Here is a 24846-nt window from a genome sequence, read left to right on the forward strand (position 1 = left end):
AAGGAAGACATCAGAAACTCCATTTTCAACTCTACTAAGAAAAATTGTTCTGCTTTGAGATGCTGTTAATCCGTAACTCTTGCCCTAACCCTATGCTCACAAAAACATGTGCTGTATTGACTGAAGGTTTAAGGGATTTAGGGCTGTGCAAGAGATGTATTTTGTTAAAAATGTTTTCAGGCCAGGCGCGGTGGCTCACACCTGTAATCCCAACACTTTGAGAGGCTGAGGCGGGTGGATCACGAGGTCGGGAGATCGAGACCATCCTGGCTAACATGGTGAAACCCCATCTCTACTAAAAATACAAAAAATTAGCTGGGCGTGGTGGTGGGCGCCTGTAGTCCCAGCTACTCAGGAGGCTGAGGCCAGAGAATGGCATGAACCCAGGAGGTGGAGCTTGCAGTGAGCCAAGATCATGCCACTGCACTCCAGCCTGGGTGACAGAGTGAGACTCCATCTCAAAAAAAAAAAAAAAAAAAAAACTTTTTGCACGCAGTATGCTTGGTGAAAGTCATCACCATTCTCCATTCTCTATTAACCAGACACAATGCACTGCAGAAGGCCGCAGGGACCCCTGCCCAAGAAAACCTGGGTATTCTCCGGGTTTCCCCGCACTGAGACAGCCTGAGATGTGGCCTCGTGGGAAGGGAAAGACCTTACAGGCCCCCAGCCCGACCCCTGTAAAGGGTGTGCCTGAGGATTAGTGAAAGAGGAAGGCCTCTGTGAGGTTGAGATAAGAGGAAGGCATCTGTCTCCCGCACGTCCCTGGGAATGGAATGGCGCAGTATAAAACCGACCATACATTCTATTCTGAGGTAGGAGAAAACCGCCATATGGTTGGAGGTAAGACATGATGGCAGCAATACTGCTCTGTTATTCTTTTTTCTCTTTCTTTTTTTTTTTTCTGAGACGGAGTCTTGCTCTGTCGCCCAGGCGGCTGGAGTGCAGTGGCTCGATACTCCACCTCCCAGGTTTACGCCATTCTCCTGCCTCAGCCTCCCGAGTAGCTGGGACTACAGATGCCCACCACCACGCCTGGCTAATTTTTTTTGTATTTTTAGTAGAGACGGGGTTTCACTGTGTTAGCCGGGATGGTCTCGATCTCCTGATCTCGTGATCCGCCCGCCTCGGCCTCCCAAAGCGCTGGGATTACAGGCGTGAGCCACCGCACCCGGCCGCTCTGTTACTCTTTACTGCACTGAGATGTTTATGTAAAGTTAAACATAAATCTAGCCTACGTGCACAACCAGGCACAGCACCTTTCCTTAAACTTATTTATGACACAGATTCCTTTGCTCACGTTTTCCTACTGACCCTCTCCCCACCATCACCCTATACTCACACCACATTCCCCCTGCCAAGATGGTAAAGATAGTGATCAATAAATACTGAGGGAACTCGGAGACCCGGCCGGTGCAGGTCCTCACTTACTAAGCGCCGGTCCCCTGGGCCCACTTTTCTTCCTCTATACTTTGTCTCTGTGTCTTTTCTCAGTCTCTCGTCTCCACCTTGTGAGAAATACCCACAGGCGTGGAGGGGCAGGCCCCCTTCAACAAATAGCACCTGACCCTTGGCCTAGGTGTTGGGGACATACCAGGCATTTGAGGGGCTATGGGGACTGGAGAAGGGAGCAGCTCAGTAAGCCTGAGTACTGTCTTGTGGGAATGCACCCGTATTGTCAGAGACAGAGGGATATCTTTATTTTTTTTATTTTATTATTTTTTTTTTGAGACGGAGTCTCGCTCTGTCGCCCAGGCTGGAGTGCAGTGGCCAGATCTCAGCTCACTGCAAGCTCCGCCTCCCGGGTTCCCGCCATTCTCCTGCCTCAGCCTCCCGAGCAGCTGGGAGCACAGGCGCCGCCACCTTGCCCGGCTAATTTTTTGTGTTTTTAGTAGAGACGGGGTTTCGCCGTGTTAGCCAGGATGGTCTCGATCTCCTGACCTTGTGATCCGCCCGTCTCGGCCTCCCAAAGTGCTGGGATTACAGGCTTGAGCCACCGCGCCCGGCCAGAGGGATATCTTTAAAATCTTATATAACTATCTGATTTTTTTAATGTGGGCAACAGTTTTAGAATTTTTTTTACTGTTGAGAGTTTCAAATAAAATGTGCCTGCGACCTGTATTCAGCTGTGGAGAGAGATGGAGAGGTAGCATGTGCTGTGAGATTATGCTTTTCTTTTTTGCAACGCACAGTGTCTTGTATAATTGTCACCCTAACTCTGTGAGGCAGACTGGGCAGGTCGGCCGTGCCCATCTGATAGATTAGGAAAAGTAAGGCCCAGATGAGTGACGCACTTTGCAGGTGTCACACAGCAGTGGCAGAGCATGGATTTAAACTCAGGTACTGCCAGACGGGGTGGCTCATGCCTGTAATCCCAGGGAGGCCAAGGTGGGAAGACTGCTTGAGGCCAGGAATTCAAAATCAGCTTGGGCGACAAAGCAAGATCCTATCTGTACAAAAATAAGAAAAAATTTGCCAAGCTATGGTGGTGTGTAACTGTAGTCCCAGCTACTCGAGAGGCCGAGGTGGGAGGATCACTTGAGCCCAGGAGATGGAGGCTACAGCAAACTAGGATCGCGCTATTGCACTCCAGCCTGGGCAACAGAACAAGATCCTGTCTCAAAATAAATAAATAAAAATAAATAAACTCAGGTGTCTCTGATTCCAAAGGTTGCCCTTTCTGCTCTGCTATGTCAAGGCTGTGTAGTGAGTGAGAGAAGAGGTGGGCAGCTCGTGGGACTGGAAGCCACTCTGCACTTTTCACCAGGAGAGCTGAGCCACCCCCTGTCACCTGAACTCTCAGCACCTAGAGAAAAGCTAAGGGTGGAGATAAGGTTGCTGAGGTGCTGATGGGACATGTGACACGAAGATTTCTGCAGCTCCAAAGATGGCCCCCACCTCTCCGGGGCTGGCCAGTGGAATGCAGAAAAGAGTCCGCCGGACGTCGGTGATAAATGGATTCCAGTGTCACTCCCAGGAGCTCCAGACTGAGACCTGCCCCACCTCAGAGGCCCCCTTCCCCATCCATGGGTTTCCCGTGTCTCACTCAGTCTGGTTCCTCACCCTCCAAAGGGTCCTCATGTCACTGGAGCTTGTCTGCTTCTTGGGGTCCCACAGCTCCGAGATCTCAAACCTCCAGTGGGGGAAGCGTAGCCCAGATGCCTCCCATCCTACCCGTCCCATCCACAGGACAGGAGCAAGCCAGTTTGCTGTGGACTCTGCCTTCAAGACCACCTGGCGTTCCTGGTCCCCTAAAAGAGGCCTAGGAGAAGCTATGTGGGACTAAAGACAAACCTCCCCAGCTCATCTCCAGCTTCTGAACACCCAGGATGCAAACACACATTGGAAACACCTGTTTAGTGTTGCCTCTGGCACAGGACTCCCGGCTTTACTACCAACCCACTCCCGGGGCTTAATCACTCACTGCCCAGAAACAGGTGCCCCAAGCACCACTTTGTGGGGACAGATCCAGCCTTTCTAAGGGAAGTAAACAGAAATCACCCACCTCTAGGACTGAGTTTGTGTTGGTTTTTAAGATGAAGTCTCACTCTGTCACCCAGGCTGGAGTGCAATGGCACTTTCTCCGCTCACTGCAACCTCCACCTCCCGGGTTCATGCAATTCTCCTGCCTCAGCCTCCCAAGTATCTGGAATTACAGACACCTGCCACCATACCAGCTCATATTTGTGTTTTTATTAGAGACAGGGTTTTGCCATGTTGGCCAGGCTGGTCTCGAACTCCTGACCTCGGGTGATCCACCTGCCTCAGTCTCCCAAAGTGCTGGGATTACAAGTGTGAGCCACTGAGCCCGGCCAGGACTCAGTTTTGTTCTTTTCTTTTCTTTAGCTTTTTTTAAGAAGCAGGGGTCTCACTATATTGCCCAGGCTGCTCTCGAACTCCTGGGCTCAAGCAATCCTCCAGCCTCAGCCTCCCAAGTAGCTAGGGTTACAGATATGTGTCACTGTGCCTGGCTTTACTGTTTTGTTTTTTAAATGCCTGACGCATGGTAACATGATGAGGTTTTTACTTGCCAGGCTTTTCCTAGCAAAGCAATTATTTTTTAGGTAGAATGATGCCTCCAGCCTATTGTGAAAGAAGCAGAAGTTACTGGAAAGTTGGAGTGATTGCCCAAGTCCCCAGAAGGAGGGGGCAGCCATTAGTGCAGCTGTCTGTGGGCCTGAGAAGCAGTTTCTAGAACTTTCCTCATCCCACCCTTCAGTCCTGTCTTATTAGAAGCCCAATTCTGTCCTTGTTCGGGAACAGTGTAGCATGAATACAGCCCCATGCTGGGCTCTGACAGCTGACAGGACCACCAAAATGAGGCCCGTGGATGGTGGAGGGAGCCTGCACTCACCGACCACCTGTCATGATTTGGTGCTGACCCGTTTAACCCTTATGTTGACCTGACAATAGGCATTATTACCCCATTTTACTGGTAAGCAACCTGAGGCCCAGAGAGACAGAGCAACTTGGCCAAGATCACACAGCCTTGAAGAGGCAGAGCTGAGATTTGAACAGAGGTCTGTGTAATTGCAAAATCTATGACCAGAGCAAAACTCTCAGGAGAGACGGACTGAGTTGACTCAAACCACCATGTACTGGTCCCAGACCAGATGGGGGACAGGCCTCCTGCACAGCCAGGAGCACCCACCCAAGGACCAAGATTTCTTCCGAGAGTTCTGTCTCACCCACTGGCCTGGAGTGTGGAGTGGGGAAGAACCCAGCCTGGCCTTGGGCTGGGCCACCGCCCTGTCTTCCCACACCGGGTCAGCCTGCGCCTTCCCAAAACAAGCATGCAGCGTCGCCCAGGTAAGGAGAGAGCCTCTGGCGCCACCTGCTGGAGATGCGGTAGCAGCGCCCTCCGGGGACCCTGAATCCCCAGAGTAGGTCTGGGGAGACTGGGGTGAGATGTAATGGGGGACAGGGAGGGGGTCAGTGCGTCTCGCAAGCGATTAGCTCCTATACTTGACCCCATGAACAGGTGTGAGTATTCCTTCTAGAACCTCAGAAAGTTGCAGCTGGAAGGCTTAAAGCAGGGAACTGATCTTGCAAGGACGGATGGGTGATTGGATGGGTGTGTGGGTGGGTGGGTGCGGGTGGGTGGGTGGATGGGTGCATGGGTGGGTGGGTGTATGGGTGGGTGGGTGCATGGGTGGGTGGATGGGTGGGTGGATGGGTGGATGGGTGGGTGGGTGCATGGGTGGGTGGATGGGTGGGTGGATGGGTGGATGGGTGGGTATGGGTGGGTGGATGGGTGGGTGGGTGTATGGGTGGATGGGTGGGTGAGATGGGTGGGTGGATGGATGGGTGAGTGGGTGGATGGATGAATGGGTGGGTGAGAGGATGGATGGATGGATGGATGAATGGATGGATGGATGGGTGGGTGGGTGAGCGGATGAATGGATGGATGGATGAAAGCATGGATAAAGGCATGTCTTCTGCTAAGGGCCAGACCAGGAGAAAGTCTAGCTAGTTGCCGTGCATGGAAACAAGGCAGTTTTCTGCGCAATGTCCTGGCTGTTTGAGTTCAGAGAGGAAGAAGAGCAGAGGAGCCATCTGGGGCCTCACATCATCCCTATTTTCCATCAGCCTGAAATTTTCATATCAATCATTACTATTAGCGAGCGTTGCAACGATAAACCTCCCCATCTTCCTTCTCCCAGCCTTGCTGCTGGCACAGCCTCCAGTGATGGGGAGACGGGGACAGGGCTCACCCTGACCCCAGGAACCTGGCAGAGGCAGGCAGTTCAGCTCTGAAGAGGAAAAGAGGCAATCCAGGGCTGTCCCCACAGCTCACATAGATCAAGTGTGTGCTATATACTGAATCCTCTGCCCAGCACACTGCAGACATGGTCTCTGGCCGTGACCTATGAGGGAGGAAGGGAGGGAAGTTTATACCCGGAGTGAGACATCAGTGTCTCCCAGTCCTCTGTGTGCATAGAAGTCCCCAGGACCCAGTCCCGCTGACACCTTCTCCTGTGTAGGCCACGAAGGGAGAAGCATCAGGGGCTGACGAAGCCACTTCCAGAGCCAGACTGCCTGGCCTAGTGGTCACTGATCAGCAATGTGATCTCAAGTAAGTTACTCTCCTTCTCTGAGCCTCAGTTTCCCCAGGGCACAGGCAGAATAACAGCATGTGTGAATTCTGACTGGTGGCTGGGACATATGCTTGTTACAGTAAAAAAAATATATATATGTATATATAAAAAAATAAATATATATATCTGTAAAAATAAAAATTTCAGGACGGCCAGGCGCGGTGGCTCAAGCCTGTAGTCTCAGCACTTTGGGAGGCCGAGACAGGTGGATCACGAGGTCAGGAGATCAAGACCATCCTGGCTAACACGGTGAAACCCCATCTCTACTAAAAAAAAAAAAAATACAAAAAACTAGCCGGGTGAGGTGGTGAGCGCCTATAGTCCCAGCTACTCAGGAGGCTGAGGCAGGAGAATGGCGTAAAACCTGGAGGCAGAGCTTGCAGTGAGCTGAGATCCGGCCACTACGCCTGGGCGACAAAGCAAGACTCCATCTCAAAAAAAAAAAAAAAAAAAAAAAAAAGCCAGTTGCTGAGAAATGCTTCGTGATCATCTAATGCTTTGCCAGCCCTATAAGGTAGATGAAGCACTATTGTTTGAGATATTTAATGTCAGACAAATAAAATTTTAAAATGACAAATGGAATCTAATCAGGGTTGCCGCCGATCTCTGACATCTAGTTTAAAAGAAGTTCAGAGGGCATAGGAAGAAATTAAACTTGCAGGAAGAAATTCTGCAAATCAGATCAAATTCAGGATGAGGGATATTCCATAGGATAGATAACTGACGCAGTCCTTCAAAAGTCTTCAATGCCACACAAATACACACACACACACACACACACACACACACAGTGCTGGGGAACAAGAGTCGTTAAGATTAAAGGAGGCTAAAATGATATAATTACCAAATGCACTATGAGGATCCTTTTAGTACGCTGATTTGAATTAATCGATTCTAACAGGTCATTTCATAGACAACTAGGGAAATTTGAATATAGATTGATGTCTGACTTTATCAGAAATAACAGACTAGAAGATAATTGAATATCCACTTACTTTAAAGTGCCAAAGGAATAAAAACCCTGTGAATGAAGAATTCTATATCCAGCTAAAATTTCCTTTAAATATAGGTAAAATAGATGATTGTAGACAAAAAAAGAGCAAGAGCGTTTGTCTCTATCACAAGCAGTTGCAGATTTATTTGTTCCCTCTCCATTCCCTGCTTCCCTGCTTTCCTTCACTAGCCTTAAAAAAAAAAAAAAAAAAAATGTCTCAGGCTGGGCACAGTGGCTCACACCTGTAATCCCAGCACTTTGGGAGGCCAAGGTGGGCGGATCACAAGGTCAAGAGATCGAGACCATCCTGGCCAACATGGTGAAACCCCGTCTCTACCAAAAATACAAAAATTAGCTGGGCGTGGTGGCATGCACCTGTAGTCCCAGCTACTCGGGAGGCTGAGGCAGGAGAATCACTTGAACCCGGGAGGCGGAGGTTGCAGTGAGCCAAGATCACACCACTGCACTCCAGCCTGGCGAAAGAGCGAGACTCCATCTAAAAAAAAAAAAAAAAAAAAGAAAAAGAAAAAGAAAATGTCTCTAGCAGAACTGCATGACTAGATATGCTAAAGGAAGTACTTCCAGCCGAAAGGAAATGGTGTAAGATGGAAACATGTTTGTGAAGTAATTGAGAGCCCAGAAAGGGTAAGCACATGGCTAAGTAGAAAAGACTATTTTTTTTTCTTTCAAATACCTTGACCACCTGGTAAATTTGTAAACTTTTCTTAATTTCTTTAAAAGACAACTGTTTGAAACAAAAATATTGGGAGGCTGAGGCAGGAGGATCTCTTGAGTCCAGGAGTTTGAGGCTGCAGTGAGCCATGATGGAGCCACTGCACTGTAGCCTGGGTGAAAAAGTGAGACCCTGACTCAAAAAACAAAAAAACGAAAACAAACAAACAAACAAAAAACAGGCTGGGTGTGGTGGCTCACACCTGTAATCCCAACAATTTGGGAGGCTAAGGCCAGAGGATTCCTGAAGCAGCCCAGAGATAGCTCCTGAGAGCAGTGAGCTGGGCCCAGAGCCTGTCTCCAAGGGCACCTTAAGGCTCAGTGTTGCCTTCTCCATGAAGAGCTTACAGACTGAGCCCAGTTTCTTCCAACACCAGGCATGGTGGGCATGCACCCTGTACAGCCCTGCCTGACAGAGGACCTTCATCCTGCTGGGCAGCAGTAGGTCCAAAGAGCCAAATTTTCTGAACTTTTATGCCCCTCCTTCCTTATAAAACTGAATGCCTTGGCTGGGCATGATGGCTCGTGCCTGTAATTCTAACACTTTGGAAGGCCAAGGTGGGCAGATCACCTGAGGTCAGGAGTTTGAGACCAGCTTGGCCAATATAGTGAAACATCGTTTCTACTAAAAATACAAAAAATTAGCCAGGTGTGATGGTGCATGCCTGTAATCCCACCTACTTGGGAGGCTGAGGCATGAGAATCCCTTGAACCCAGGAGTGGGAGGTTGCAGTGAGCCAAGATGGCACCACTGCACTCCACGCTGGGCAACAGAGTAAGACTCCGTCTCAATAAAAACAGCCAGGACTGGTGATACGTCACACCACGCACTGAGCCGCAGAGGGCCCATTCCACCTGGAGAAAGAGGATTAGCAAGGCCAGGAGGGTGTACCTGCAGGACAGAGCCCCGAGGGACCATTTCATGGCCTTCCCTTGACCCAGGGTATTCCTCAGGTCCAGGAGGACAGCTCCCACCAAGATCCAGAGAAACTACACAGGTGGCCAGAATCTGCCACAGAGGCTGGTTGGCTCTAGGGATGGAGAGCAGGAGGCCCCAGCGGGGTAGAGAGAACACCATTGAGATCCCCAGGGATGGGCAGCTGGACACCAGGGGTTCTGGGGTGGGGCTGGGGGCAACAGAAGTGAGAACTTTACATTAGTTTCCAGGAGGGGCAAGGATTCATGGGAAAGTCACAGCTCCTATCCATACAATGGGAGTCAGCAGGGGTCATGACCTGGTACTATATCTACCATGCTGGCCCTGGCCAAGTTATATTTCTTCATCTGCAATGCCAAGTGATGACAGCCTTTATCACATTGTGAGCGTTTAATGAAATAGTGTGTATAAAGCTGATAAAGACATACCCGAGACTTGGCAATTTACAAGAGAAAGATGTTTATTGGGCTTACAGTTCCACATGACTGGGGAGGTCTCACAATCTGGGTGGGAGGCAAGGAGGAGCAAGTCATATCTTATGTGGATGGCAGCAGCCAAAAAAACAAACAAAAAAAAGCTTGTGCAGAGAAACTCCCGTTTTTAAGACCATCAGATCTCGTGAGACCTATTCACTATCACAAGGACAGCATGGGAAAGACATGCTTCCATGATTCAATCATCTCCCAGCAGGTCCCTCCCACAACATGTGGGAATTATGGGAGCTACAAGATGAGATTTGGGTGGGGACACAGAGCCAAACCATATCATTCGGCTCCTGGCCCCTCCCAAATCTCTTATCTTCACATTTCAAAACCAATCATGCCTTCCCCACAGTCCCCCAAAGTTTCAACTCATTTCAGCATTAACTCAAAAGTCAACAGTCCAAAGTCTCATCTGAGATGAGGCAAGTCCCTTCCACCTATAAGCCTGTAAAATCAAAAGCAAGTTAGTTACTTCCTAGATACAATGGGGGTATGGGCATTGGATAAATACAGCTGTTCCAAATGGGAGAAACTGGCCAAAATGAAGGGGCTAAAGGCCCCAAGCAAGTTTGAAATCCAGCAAGTCAGTCAAATCTTAAAGCTCCAAAATGATCTCCTTTGACTCTATGTCTCACATTCAGGTCACAGTGATGCAACAGGTAGGTTCCCATAGTCTTGGGCAGCTCCTCCCCTGGGACTTTGCAGGGCACAGCCTCCCTGGTGGCTGCTTTCACTGGGACTTATGGGCTGGCATTCAGTATCTGTGGCTTTTCCAGGTGCACTGTGCAAGCTGTTGGTGGATCTACCATTCTGGGGTCTGGAGGACGGTGGCCCTCTTCTCACAGCTCCCCTAGGCAGTGCCACAGTGGGGACTCTGTGTGGGGGCTCCCACCCCACATTTCCCTACCACACTGCCCTAGCAGAGATTCTCCATGAGGACCCCACCCCTACAGCAAACTTCTGCCTGGGCATCCAGGCATTTCCACACATCTTCTGAAATCTAGGCAGAGGTTCCCAAACCTCAATTCTTGACTTCTGTGCACTCCCAGGCTCAATGCCACATGGAAGCTACCAAGGCTTGAGGGTTGCACCCTCTGAAGCCACAGCCCAAGCTCTATGTTGGCCCCTTTCAACCATGGCTGGAGCAGCAGGGACACAGGGCACCAAATCTCTAGGCTGCACACAGCACAGGGACCCTGGGCCCAGCCCACAAAACCACTTTTTTCTTCTAGGCCTCCGGGCCTGTAATGGGAGACGCTGCCATGAAGACCTCTGACATGCCCTGGAGACATTTTCCCCATCGTCTTGGGGATTAACATTCTGCTCCTTGTTACTTATACAAATTTCTGCAGCCAGCTTGAATTTCTCCTCAGAAAATGGGATTTTATTTTCTATCATGTTGTCAGGCAACAAATTTTCTGAACTCTTATGCTCCTTCTCCCTTATAAAACTGAATACCTTGGCCAGATGCAGTGGCTCACACATGTAATCCCAGCACTTTGGGATCCCAAGGGGGATAGATCACCTGAGGTCAGAAGTTCGAGATCAGCCTGACCAACATGGTGAAATCCCATCTCCACTAAAAATACAAAATTAGCTGGGGGTGGTGGCGCATGCCTGTAATCCCAGCAACTTGGGAGGCTGAGGCAGGAGAATCACTTGAACCTGGGAAGCAGAGGTTGCAGTGAGCCGAGATCATGCCACTGCACTCCTGCCTGGGTGACAGAACAAGACTCCATCTCAAAAAAAAAAAGCCAGTAAAACTGAATGCCCTTAACACTTTAACAGCACCGAAGTCACCTCTTGAATTCTTTGTTGCTTAGAAATTTCTTCTGCCAGATGCCCTAAATCATCTCTCTCAAGTTCAAAGTTCCACAAATTTCTAGGGCAGAGGCAAAATGCCACCAGTCTCTTTGCTAAAACATAACAAGAGTCACCTTTGCTCTAGTTCCCAATAAGTTCGTTCCTCATCTCCATCTAAGACTACCTCAGCCTGGATTTCATTGTCCATTTCATTAACACCATTTTAATCAAAGCCATCAGGAAGTCTCTAGGAAGTTCCCAACTCTCCCACATTGTCTTGTCTCCTTCTGAGCCCTCCAAACTATTCCAATCTCTGCCTGTCACCCAGTTCCAAAGTCGCTTCCACATTTTCGGGCATCTTTTCAGCACAGCCCCCACTCTATTGGTACCAATTTACCGTATTAGTCCATTTTCACTCTGCTGATAAAGACATACCTGAGACTAGGCAATCTACAAAAGAAAGAGTTTATTGGACTTACAGTTCCACATGGCTGGGAGGCCTCACAATCATGGCAGAAGGAGGAGCAAGCCACATCTTACCCACATAAGACGACAGCAGGCAAAAAAAAAAAAAAAAAAAAAAAAAAAAAAAAAAGCTTGTGGAGAGAAACTCTCATTTTTTTTTTGGCGGGTGGGGGGGTTGTTGTTGTTTTGGAGACAGAGTCTTGCTCTGTCGCCCAGGCTGGAATGCAGTGGCACCATCTCAGCTCACTGCAGCCTCTGCCTCCAGGGTTCAAGCAATTCCCCTGCCTCAGCCTCCCAAGTAGGTGGGACTACAGGTCCGTGCTATCACACCCCGTTAATTTTTGTATTTTTAGTAGAGACGGGGTTTCACCATGTTGGCCAGGCTGGTCTCAAACGAAACTCCTCTTTTTAAAACCATCAGGTCTCGTGAGAACCGTTCACTATCACAAGGACAACAACAGGGGAAAGATGCACCCCCATAATTCAATCATCTCCCACCAGGTCCCTCCCACAACATGTGGGAATTGGGGGAGCTACAAGATGAGATGTGGGTGAGGACACAGAGCCAAACCACATCAAAAGCCCTTGGCCCATGGGAGGACTTCAGGAAATGGGAGTCTTTCGATTATGAATAATGGAGGGTAACGTCATGGCTAAGGGCATGAACTCTGGAGAGAGACTTCCTGGGTTCAAATCTAGATTCTGGAATTTACTAACTGTGTGTCTTCACCAATCTGTGCCTCATTTTCCTTGTCTGTAAAGTGGGATGGTAATAATAAAACCTAACTCCTAGGATCTTTTTGAGGATTAAAAGGAGTAAAAAATAGTTAACATTGATATAGTAATCCCAGTATTAGCTCCTTTTTTTTTTTTTTTTTTTTTTTTTTTTTTTTTTTTTTTTTTTTTGAGGCGGAGTCTTCACTCTGTCGCCCAGGCTGGAGTGCAGTGGCACCATCTCGGCTCACTGCAAGCTCCGCCTCCCGGGTTTACGCCATTCTCCTGCCTCAGCCTCCGGAGTAGCTGGGACTACAGGCGCCCGCCACCGCGCCCGGCTAATTTTTTGTATTTTAGTAGAGACGGGGTTTCACCGTGTTAGCCAGGATGGTCTCGATCTACTGACCTCGTGATCCGCCGGCCTCGGCCTCCCAAAGTGCAGGGATTACAGGCGTGAGCCACCGCGCCCGGCCTCTTTTTTTCTTTTTTTTTAGATGGAGTCTCGCTCTGTCACCCAGGCAATGACACAATCTCGGCTCACTGCAACCTCCGCCTCCCAGGTTCAAGCGATTCTCCTGCCTCAGCCTTGAGTAGCTGAGATTACAGGTGCCCGCCATCATGCCTGGCTAATTTTTGTATTTTTGTAGAGACAAGGTTTCACCATGTTGGCCAGGTTGGTCTCAAACTCCTGACCTCAGGTGAGATCTGCCCACCTCAGCCTCCCAAAGTGCTGGGATCACAGGCGTGAGCCACTGTGCCCAGCCTTTTTCATTCGCTTTTGATCTGGGGGTGGCTACCAGTAGCACAAGGCCTCCCCATAAGCACCTCTTTTTTTTTTTTTTTTCACATGCCATGTTTTTGTCAACCTTTCCCTCTCTTGAAGTGTCTTCTGAGAAATGCAGACTAGTTTTCTATGGCTAAACCAAATATAAATAGGAAAGTGCAGGGCATGGTGGTTCATGCCGGCAATCACAGCACTTTGTGTGTTTGGGAGGTGAGGCAGGAGGATCACTTGAGCCCAGGAGTTCAAGACCAGCCTGGGCAACATGGTGAAACCTCCTGTCTACTAAAAACACAAAACTTAGCAGGGCACCATGGTGCAGCTATTCAGGAAGCTAAGATCCCTTGAGCCCAGGCAGCGGAGGTTGCAGTGAGTCATGATCCCTCCAGTACACTCCAGCCTGAGCGACAGAGCCAGACCCTGTCTCAAAAAAAAAAAAAAAAAAAAAAAAAAAAAAAAAAAAGAAAGAAAAAAGGAAGGTAAATCTATGGCGGAGTCACATGTGCACTCCCAAGCCAAGGGGAAAATGATGTAAATCATGCAGAAGCTTCCATGGAGCGGTGGGAGGGCCGAGTCCCAGCCGGGCACAGTTCAGGCCAGAGACGAATTCTGCCGGCGATTTAGAGGTCACCTGGGGTGGGGGGCTGTATCGAATTTTCTGGAGCCGCTGAGCCATGGGAGGGCTGACTCAGGGACCTAGGCTGCCCTGGCCCTGGTTCTGGCTCCCAGCGCCCTGGGGCGATGGAAGCTGGTCGGTTCGGGGCGTGGGGAGGGGTGGAGAGAGACTGGTCCGGGCTGCGCTTGAGAAGGGGGTTGTCTCCGGAAGGGCCGGCCGTGCGCTTGGGCGCGCAGGGACAACGTCCCGCACCTGTGCTGGCCCCGGCTTCTCCTTAGGGTGCCTCTGGCCTCCTCCCTGCTCTCACCTCGGCATTTTCCTCTTTGCGCCATCCCCAGAGGGCAACACTCTGTCCAAGCTGAGCCAAGCGGGGGGACCTGGGGGAAGACTGGATACTCTCCTGCCCCTACCCCAGATCGCAGACCCCTTCTTGGCTGCCGGGACCTGAGGGCGCTCCAGGTTGGCTCCCCCGTCGCATCACCCGCCAAGTGCACGGGAGCCGCAGCACGGGCACCAGGGAGTCCAGGATGGAGGGGCCACGGAGGTCTTCAAGGGAACCGCTGGGGCTGAGATTGGCCAGGGAGGGGGCCAGGGACTAGCGGGGCCGTGGAATCGCCAGTGATCTGAGGACCCATCTGGATCCGAGGTCGGCCCCTGTCCCCTGTGCTGAAACGCGGGCGCCCGCGGGGTTCACGGCCAGGACTCAGCCCTGGACTCCCTGAGACTCCCAGCCCCGAACAATCCCCTACGTAGGATTTGTTTCAAGGGCTCACACCGGCACAGAGCCCCCAAGCTCTTCCTTCCCTCAGTCTCTGTCCTTGGGTGATCAAATCCTGCTTTCTGTCTCCTAAAAATGTCTCTAGCACTTTCTCTAGGACCACTGTAGTGCCTCTGAGCAGGCATCACAGGCGGACCCATCTAATCACTATTTGTACTTTGGTCTTATGCTTTATCCCCTCCAACCCAACAGGTTCCCGATCTCAGCTGGGCTGCAGAATTTCCTATCCCCCTGCCTCTAACATTCCTAGGGGACTCTGTTTCTTTCCTCCCTCCTACCCCTTGCTTTCAAGTTAGTTAAAGCTAGACAATGAGGTCGGTGCAACGCGTCTGCATCTGGCAGGGGCAGCCACCTTCCTTGGAAATGGGAAGAGATGGCACAAGAGAGAAGAGAGCTGGGAGAATAGGGGTGGAGCCCCAGGGTTGAAGCATGCTGCAAACTGCAGCCCCAAAGACTCAGGTGACGTCATGAAGGGGCCTTAGCAAGACCCCCTTCCACTTCTGGGCCCTTACCTTCCCCTCTCAGCTCCTGACCCCTCCCCAGTCGGATGCCCTTGTTTGTGAGCTCTTTCTGATCTCCGCATCTCTCCCCTTCCCTCTCTCTCTTTTCCTCCCTTTTCAATATCATTGTTCTTTTTACTCTTCTGATTATAAAAATTACTGTTGGCCGGGCGCTGTGGTTCACACCTATAATCCCAGCACTTTGGGAGGCCGAGGTGGGCGGATCATGGGGTCAGGAGATCAAGACCATACTGGCTAACACAGTGAAACCCCGTCTCTACTAAAAATACAAAAAAATGAGCTGGGCACGGTTCCTTGCGCCTGTAGTCCCAGCTACTCAGGAGGCTGAGGCAGGAGAATCGCTTGAACCCGGGAGGTGGAGGTTGCACTGAGCCGAGATGGCGCCACTGCACTCTAGTCTGGGCAACAGAGCAAGACTTCATCTCAAAAAAAAAAAAAAAGTGCGTTTCTTTGCACACAAACATTTTTGTATATTTCTATTTCCTTAGGATGTATTCCCATATGTGAAATTGTTGGCTTGACATATATGAACTGTTAAAATGCGTTTTTTAGGCTGGGTGTGGTGGCTCACAGTTGTAATCCTAGCACTTTGGGAGGCTGAGGCAGGTGGATCACTTGAGGCCAGGAGTTCAAGATTAGCCTGACCAATATGGTGAAACCCTGTCTCTACTAAAAATACAAAAATTAGCCAGGCGTGGTGGCGCACACCTGTAGTAAGTCTCGGCTACTCAGGAGATGGAGGCACGAGAACTACTTGAACGTTGGAGGCAGAGGCTGCAGTGAGCCAAGATGGCACTGCTACACTCCCGCCTGGGCAACAGAGCGAGACTCTGTCTCAAAAAACACTTTTTTTTAGGGCTCTTGATACATATCATAAAGTGACATTTTAGTAAGATTGGGCCAGTTCCTATTTCTACCTATGGTATCTGCGTTCCTGTTTCACTGCACCATGGCTGCCTCTGAATTTTATATTTTAAAAGTATTTGCTAATGTAATAGATGGGATGTGACATTCAGAGTTGCTTGTATTTGGATTCCTCTGATTACTAGTAAGACCAAACAGGTTTTCACATATTTATTATACATGTACATTTCTTCTGGAAAATTTTTCTCTCTGCTATCGATGATTTTCTATTGCAGTTTAGTACTGATCTCATTAATTTTTCTTTTTCTTTTTTTTTTTTGTTTTTTTTTTTTTTAGATATGGGGTTTCACCACATTGCCCAGGCTGGTCTTGAACTCCTGGGCTCAAGTTATCTGCCCTCCTCAGCCTCCCAAAATTCTAGGATTACAAGCATGAGCCATCGCACCCAGCTTTTTTTGTATTTCTTGTAAGACGGGGTTTCACAGTGTTAGCCAGGATAGTCTCGATCTTTTTAACCTTTGGTGTATTGCAAGTATTATTCTGGTGGGAGGCTCACCTTTTTGCTTGATTATTTTTGACACACAGAATTTCAAAATGTCAAATATATTTACAGTAACTTTTTAAAGGCTCGGCAGGGTGGCTCATACCTGTAATCCCAGCACTTTAGGAGGCCGAGGCTAGCGGATGGCTTGAGCCCAGGAGTTCAAGACCAGCCTGAGCAACATGGAAAAACCCTGTCTCTGCAAAAAATACAAAAAATTAGCCAGTGTGGTGGCATGAGTGCCTGTAGTCCCAGCTACTCAGGAGGCTGTGCTGGGAGAATCACCTGAGCCAGCGAAGTTGAGGCTCCAGTGCGCTGTGATCACACCACTGCACTCCAGCCTGGGTGACAGAGCAAGACTCCATCTGAAAAAAAAAAAAAAAAAAAAGGCTGGCCACAGCGACTCACGCCTATAATTGTACTGGGAGGCCAAGGCGGGAGGATCACCGGGGGTCAGGAATTCGAGACCAGCCTGGCCAACATGGTGAAACCCCATCTCTACTAAAAATACAAAACTGAGCCGGGCGTGGTGGCTACTCAAGAGGCTGAGGCAGGAGAATCTCTTGAACCCGGGAGATGGAGGTTGCAGTGAGCCGAGATCACACCACTGCACTCCAACCTGGGCAATAGAGTGAGACTCCGTCTGAAAAAAAAAAAAGGGCTGGGCACAACGGCTCACACCTGTAATCCCAGTACTTTGGGAGGCCGAGGTGGGCAGATCACAAGGTTAGGGGTTTGAGACCAGCCTGGTTAATATGGTGAAACCTCACCTCTATTAAAAATACAAAAATTAGCCAGACGTAGTGGCGGGTGCCTGTAGTCCGAGCTACTTGGGAGGGTAAGGCAGGAGAATCACTTGAACCTGGGAGGCGGAAGTTGCAGTGAGCCAAGATCACACCACTGCACTTCAGCCTGGGCGACAGAGCAAGACTCCATCTCAAAAAAAAAAAAGAAAAAGGAAAAGAAAAATGCTATAATCCTGCAAAAAACTCCCCTGTCTCTGTCTACTTTGGAAGACTGACCATTCCTTTGGAGTTGGTATTTCCAGGTTGTCCATCCTCATGCTTTGTGCTTGAATAAACACTCTTTACATTAGATTCTAACCCTTTTGATGATTTTAGGTTGACATTTTGGCAACCCACAGATGGGACCCGAGGCAAGCCTCCCACAATCCATGCTGCTTTGCTGACATTCTGAGCTTTGGTACCCACAGGAACAGATTTCACTCATCCGACCTCATCAGAGCTGGCGGGGCTTCCTGGCATTTTCTCTTGGGTTTCAGATCTCCCTGGCTTTGGTTGAGATTCAGACTTTACTCAAGTACCCTGATTCCACAATTCCATGCTCTATGGAGCTGGAATTGAAGGTCTACTTTTAAAAGTAGAAGTTTCAGGCCAGGCACGGTGGCTTATGCCTATAAACCCAGCACTTTGGGAGGCTGAGGCAGGCAGATCACTTGTGGTCAGGAGTTTGAGAATAGCCTGGCCAACATGGCGAAACCCTGTCTCTACTAAAAATACAAAAATTCGGCCGGGCGCGGTGGCTCAAGCCTGTAATCCCAGCACTTTGGTAGGCCGAGACGGGCAGATCATGAGGTCAGGAGATCGAAATCATCCTGGCTAACACGGTGAAACACCGTCTCTACTAAAAAATACGAAAAACTAGCCGGGCGAGGTGGCGGGCGCCTGTAGTCCCAGCTACTCGGGAGGCTGAGGCAGGAGAATGACGTAAACCCGGGAGGTGGAGCTTGCAGTGAGCCGAGATCGCGCCCCTGCACTCCAGGCTGGGTGACAGAGCGAGACTCCATCTCAAAAAAAAAAAAAAAAAAAAATCCTCCAGGCGTGATGGCACACACCCGTAATCCTAGCTACTCAGCAGGCTGAGGCAGGAGAATCACTTGAACCTAGGGTGTTGGAGGTTGCAGTAAGCCAAGATCTTGCCAATGCACCCCAGCCTGGGGAACAGAGCGAGACTCCATCTCAAAAAAAAAAAAGTGTGGGCCTGGCCTGGTGGCTTACGCCTGTAATCCCAGCACTCTGGGAGGCTGAGGCAGGTGGATCACCTGAGGTCAGGAGCTCGAAACCAGTCTGGCCAACATGGCAAAACCTTGCCTCTACTAAAAATACAAAAATTAGCCACGTGTGGTGGCGGGTGCCTATACTCCCAGCTACTCAGGAGGCTGAGGCGGGAGAAATGCTTGAACCCAGGAGGCGGAGGTTGCAGTGAGCCGAGATCACACCACTGTACTCCTGCCTAGGCAACAGAGTGAGACTCTATCTCAAAAAAAAAAAAAAAAAAAAAAAAAAAAAGAAGAGGAAACAAACTGTGTGTGTGTGGTTATTGTTACAAAACACACACACACACACACACACACACACACACACAGAAAATTTAAACTAGAAACTATTGAAAGCCGGGCGCGGTGGCTCACGCCTGTAATCCCACCACTTTGGGAGGCCGAGACGGGCGGATCACGAGGTCAGGAGATCGAGACCATCCTGGCTAACACAGTGAAACCCCGTCTCTACTAAAAAATACAAAAAACTAGCCGGGCGAGGTGGCGGGCGCCTATAGTCCCAGCTACTCGGGAGGCTGAGGCAGGAGAATGGCGTGAACCCGGGAGGCGGAGCTTGCAGTGAGCTGAGATCCGGCCACCGCACTCCAGCCTGGATGACAGAGCGAGACTCCGTCTCAAAAAAAAAAAAAAAAAAAAAAAAAAAAAAACTATTGAAAATGGGCTGGGTGCAGTGGCTCATGCCTGAAATCCCAGCACTTTGGGAGTTGGGAGGATCACTTAAGCCCAGGAGTTAGAGATCAGCCTGGGCAACATAGTGAGACCCCATCTCTATTACAAATAACAAAATGTAAACAAATTTTCTTAAAGAAACTATTGACAATGGGGATGAGTGGAAACTGGGTGAAGGGGCTAGGGACAAGAGTGGACTTCTCTGAGTATATGTTTTTACATAGTTTTGATCTTTGAGTCTTGCATTTTTCATTTTCTTTTTTTTTTTTTTTTTGTGAGACGGAGTCTCGCTCTGTCGCCCGGGCTGGAGTGCAGTGGTGGGATCTCGGCTCACTGCAAGCTCCGCCTCCCGGGTTCACGCCATTCTCCTGCCTCAGCCTCCCGTGTAGCTGGGACTACAGGCGCCCGCCACCTCGCCCGGCTAGTTTTTTGTATTTTTTAGTAGAGACGGGGTTTCACCGTGTTAGCCAGGATGGTCTTGATCTCCTGACCTCGTGATCCGCCCGTCTCGGCCTCCCAAAGTGCTGGGATTACAGGCTTGAGCCACCGCGCCCGGCACATTTTTCATTTTCAAAAAGAAAAAATCTTAGCCCGTATTCCCAGTGACTTGGGGGGCTGAGGGGGAAGGATTGCTTGAGTCTGGGAGGTTGAGGCTGCAGTGAGCTGAGATTGAGTCACTGCACTCCGGCCTTGGCGATGGAACAAGACACTGTCTCAAAAAAAGAAAAAGAAAGAATCAAATTATAAGGAAAAATGTATTATGACTTAAATGGGCCTTATCTCAGGAATGCAAAAGTAATTAAAATTCAAAAATCTAGCAATGGCCCAGGAGCAGTGGCTCACGCCTGTAATCCCAGCACTTTGGGAGGCCAAGGTGGGTGGATCATCTGAGGTCAGGAGTTTGAAACCAGCCTGACCAACATGACGAAACCCCATCTCTACTAAAAACGGAAAAACTAGCCAGGCATGGTGGTGCACACCTGTAATCCCAGCTACTCAGGAAGCTGAGGCACAAGAATTGCATGAACCTGGGAGGCAGAGGTTATGGTGAGCTGAGATCCTGCCACTATACTACATCCTGGGCAATAGAGTGAGACTCTGTCTCAGACAAAACAAAACAGAACAGAACAAAAGTCTAGCAAGGTAATTCACCATATCGCTGAATTCAAAGGAGAAAATGTATACAACTATCTCAATAGATTCTGAAAAGCATTTGATAAAAAAAACTCAGCACAGAGAAAACTGATGATAGAAGGAAATTTCCCTAACATAACTAATACAGGCTATATGCTAAAATCTTACACCAGGCCAGGCGCGGTGACTCATGCCTGTAATCCCAGCACTTTGGGAGGCTGAGGCAGGCAGATCATGAGGTCAGGAGATCGAGACCATCCTGGCCAACATGGTGAAACCCCGTCTCTACTAAAAAAAATACAAAAAAACTAGCCGGGCGAGGTGGCGGGCACCTGTAGTCCCAGCTACTCGGGAGGCTGAGGCAGGAGAATGGCGTAAACCCGGGAGGCAGAGCTTGCAGTGAGCTGAGATCCGGCCACTGCACTCCAGCCTGGGCGACAAAGCGAGACTCCGTCTCAACAACAACAACAAAAAAAATTAGCTGAGCATGGTGGCGTGTGCCTGTAATTCCAACTACTTGGGAGACTGAGACAGGATAATCACTTGAACCAGGGAGTTGGAAGTTGCAGTGAGCTGAGACCACACCACTGCACTCCAGAGTCTGGCGACAGAGCGAGACTCCACCTAAAACAAACAAACAAACAAACAAATCACACAAAATATCACACATAACAACGCATTGTCCCTGATCAGGGAAAATGGACCAGGCGTGGTGGCTCACACCTGTAATCCCAACACCTTGGGTGGCTGAGACAGGAGGATCACTTGAGGCCAGAAGTTTGAGACCAGCTTGAGCAACATAGCAAGATTCCAGGTCCACAAAAAATAAAAATAAACAAATTAAGCCTGGTCAATATAGTGAGATCTTGTTTCTACAAAAAATAAAAATAAAAAATAAAAAATAAAAATTAACTGGGCAGGCCGGGCGCGGTGGCTCACGCCTGTAATCCCAGCACTTTGGGAGGCCGATCTCGAGACCACGGTGAAACCCCGTCTCTACTAAAAATACAAAAAATTAGCCGGGCGTGGTTTGTGGGCGCCTGTAAGCTACTCGGGAGGCTGAGGCAGGAGAATGGCGTGAACCCGGGAGGCGGAGCTTGCAGTGAGCCGAGATCGCGCCACTGCACTCCAGCCTGGGCGACAGAGCAAGACTCCGTCTCAAAAAAAAAAAAAAAAAAAAAAAAAAAAAAAAAATTTTAAAAAAAAATTAACTGGGCAACAGAGCAAGACCTCATCTCTAAAAACTAAAAATAAATTAAACATTCACAATGTCATAATACCATCACTGCCATCCATTTCCAAAATTTTTCATCACCCCAAACAGAAACTCTATGCAATACCCAAGAACTCCTATTATCCCCTCTTCTGGATATTTCACCGATGTACAGTCATACAATCTATGCCTTTTTGTGGCTGGCTTCTTTCATTTAGCATACATCCTCAGTTGATCTACAATGTAGTGTGTACCAGAATTTCCCTCTGTTTTACAGCTGAATAGTATTCCATTGTATGGATAAACCACATTTCGTTTATCCACTAATCAGCTGATAGACACTGGGATTGTTATCATCTTTGGGCTGTTATGAACAATGCTCATGTAGAGGCATCTGTTTGAGTCCCTGTTTGGAAATCTTTTTTTTTTTTTTTTTTTTTTTTTTTTTTTTTTTTGAGATGGAGTCTTGCTCTGTCCCCCAGGCTGGAATGCAGTGGCACAATCTCGGCTCATTGCAACCTCTGCCTCCTGGGTTCAAGCGATTCTTCTGCCTCAGCCTCCCAAGTAACTGGGACTATAGGCGCCCACCATGCCCAGGTAATTTTTGTGTTTTTAGTAGAGACGGTGTTTCAGCATGTTGGCCAGGCTGGTCTCAAACTCCTGACCTCAGGGGATCCGCCCGCCTTGGCCTCCCAAAGTGCTGGGATTACAGGTCTGAGCCACTGCGCCCAGCCCCAAGTTTCTTTTTACTAAAGAGATTTCCACCAGATTTTTTTTTTAATAGAAATACAAAGTAAAAGTGCTTTGCTTTGTTGTGGCTGATGGTGATGAGGTTTAGGAAGTCTTTCTTCCTTCCCCACTTCCTCCTTCACCCCTCTCTCTCTCTCTCTCTCAGGTTAGGAGATAAGGAAGCCTACTTATCTGTCTAGAAGATGAGCCAGTGGGGGGGGTGTCCTAGTTCAGGTGCTATGACAAAATACCTTAAACTGGGTAATTTATAAACAGCAGAAATTTATTTGTTGCTCACAGTTCTGGAGGCTGGGAAGTCCAATATCAAAGGCACCAGCAGATTTGTGGTCTAGTGAAGGCCTGTTCCTCATGGATGGCACCTTCCCTGTGTCCCCATTTGATGGGAGGGTAAAAGGCACAAACTTGCTCCCTCAAACCCTTTTATAAGGACAGTGATCCCATCCATGACCCAATCACCTCCCAGAGGCCCCACATATCAATACCATCATCTTGGAGATTACATTTCAGCCTGTGGATGTGTGAGGGGCCACGACATTCAGACGACCACAGCGGGAGGGACACGGAGGGTGCTGCTGGGGGACTGCATGGAAGGGGCACCATCTTTGTGGAGTTGGGGTTCAAAGCCCAGGAGGAGGCAGAAGACGAGGCAGATGCGGCTGCTGCGGGCTGGGAAGATGAGGGTGTCTGGCCTCTCAAGGAAGCCCCTGGGATGTTGTGGGCTGACACAGTGAGTTGCAGAGCAGGAAGATAAGGGGAGAGAAGAGTTAAAAGGGGTGTTTGTGTGTTTGTTTTTTTGTTTGTTTTTTGAGACGGAGTTTTGCTCTTGTCCCCCAGGCTTGAGTGCAATGGTGCGATCTCGGCTCACTGCAACCTCCGCCTCCTGGGTTCAAGTGATTCTTGTGCCTCAGCCTCCCAAGTAGCTGGGATTACAGGCACACACCAACACATCAAGCTAATTTTTGTATGTTTAGTAGAGACAGGGTTTTGCCATGTTGGCCAGGCTGGTCTCGAACTCCTGACCTCAGGTGATCCGCCCGCCTCCGCCTCCCAAAGTGCTGGGATTACAGGCGTGAGCCACCACACTCAGCCTAATAGGGACATCTTGAGTGGGGAAGTGGAGCCAATGAGAGAAACAGGTGAACTGGAGGCCTGTATCCGAGGTTCCCTTGCTGTGGGATTTTTCCAGCAGTTCAGTTGCTACAGAGCAGAGGCTGGAAAGATGGGGTGCTGGGATCTTCCCAGGTGAGAAGATGGAGGGAAATAGGGGCCAGCAAAGGAGGGGCTGCAGGGGAGTGAGAGAATGGGGGTTGGGGGTGGGCCCGGGCTCCATGGACCAGGATCACTGCAGGGAGACCCCTGCACCGCTCCTCCTTCCCTTCTGCAACCAGGAGCCACCTACCGCCCCCTCCCCATCTCCTGCCTCTCCTCACCTACTGTTTCCTTCCTCTCTCCCAAAGTGTTGGGATTACAGGCGTGGGCCGCCGCGCCCAGCCAGGGAACTTCTTCTCTGCCCTCGGTTTCTCTACGGCTCCCAGTCCAGGTTTTCCTTCTTCCTCCCTGAATTTCTCTAGTCCCTTTCACAGGCTCCTGCACTGCCCCCTCCTTTTATGCCACCATCCCCCAGGTGGGAAGGTGGTGGGAAAAGGCTGCCTTCCCTGGCCTTTTCTCTCCTCATTTCACAGCCTTTCCCAGGCCTTCCCCTGCTCAGTCAGTAATGTGTCTCCCAAACTCCTCACTCTCCGTATTTCAGGCAGAACAGTTGCCCAACAGAGGTTCTCAATGTAGCCTCCATCAGAATCACACGGAGGATGAGTTCAGACTCAGGGGGCTGGGCCCAATCCCCAGGGCTTCAGTAGGCCTGGAGTGGCTATAAGTGTAAGAATTTTTTTTTTTTTTTTCTTTTGGAGACAGGCTCTCCTTATGTTGCCCAGGCTGGTCTCAAACCCCTAGTTCAGTCGATCAGCCCGCCTCAGCCACCCAAAGTGCTGGGATTACAAGAGTGAGCCACGGAGTCCAGCCAAGATAATTTTTTTTTTCCTTTTTTTTTTTACGTTCAAAAAAATTGTTTATTTAGGTTAATTTTGCAATTAAATTGCAAAAACCGCAATTACTTTTGCACCGACCTAATAGCTCGGCCGCTGTAAGTAAAGCAGATAAAGTCAGCCTTTGTCTTCTGGGACCAGACTCTGCTCTGCCCCCGCGTGGTGGCCTCAGGCGCAGCGCTAAAACGCATGAAACATTTAAGATATTTCCTGAAACTGGAGCGTGATTGGAGAGGCTTTATTTGCATACCCACAATGCATTGTGCACCAAATAATGTTCGTCTTTAAAATTACTATCCCCTTTTTCCTTCAACCTATCTTTCCCGACACCTAGATTGCTGTTCAGAATTGTCTGAAGAAAAAGGCAGAAGTCAATAGCTTTTTTGGACGGAGAGAAAGTTACCATTAGCCTATTGGGAGTAGTCGTTACATGAGAACTGAGTGCCGCCCCGTACGATCATACTCTGGTTTCTCTTCAGATCGTATAAATCTTTCGCCTTTTACTAAAGATTTCCGTGGAGAGGAACAACTCTGAGTTTTAAACCAATTTTTTGAGGCCTTGCTTTTTCAGCAGGGCTTATTTGAGTGGTACTAAAAGCAGACGTATGCTAGTAAATTTGTAAGCTCTGAAATGC

At 49.3% G+C, this 24846-nt stretch overlaps 1 protein-coding gene and 1 non-coding gene across 2 annotated transcripts in view; one reads left to right on the forward strand and one right to left on the reverse strand.

The window, feature by feature from the left end:
• The window catches only part of MAD2L2 (mitotic arrest deficient 2 like 2), a 407166-nt gene that overhangs the window by 219553 nt on the left and 162767 nt on the right, over window positions 1-24846 (reverse strand). The gene's annotated exons all lie outside the window — the stretch shown is intronic.
• LOC126944399 (U5 spliceosomal RNA) lies at window positions 24671-24789 on the forward strand. The gene has a single exon (XR_007722042.1). It is a non-coding gene; the product is annotated as a U5 spliceosomal RNA (small nuclear RNA).

Source organism: Macaca thibetana, chromosome 1, assembly GCF_024542745.1.
Source record: "Macaca thibetana thibetana isolate TM-01 chromosome 1, ASM2454274v1, whole genome shotgun sequence".
In the NCBI taxonomy this organism is placed as follows: domain Eukaryota; kingdom Metazoa; phylum Chordata; class Mammalia; order Primates; family Cercopithecidae; genus Macaca; species Macaca thibetana.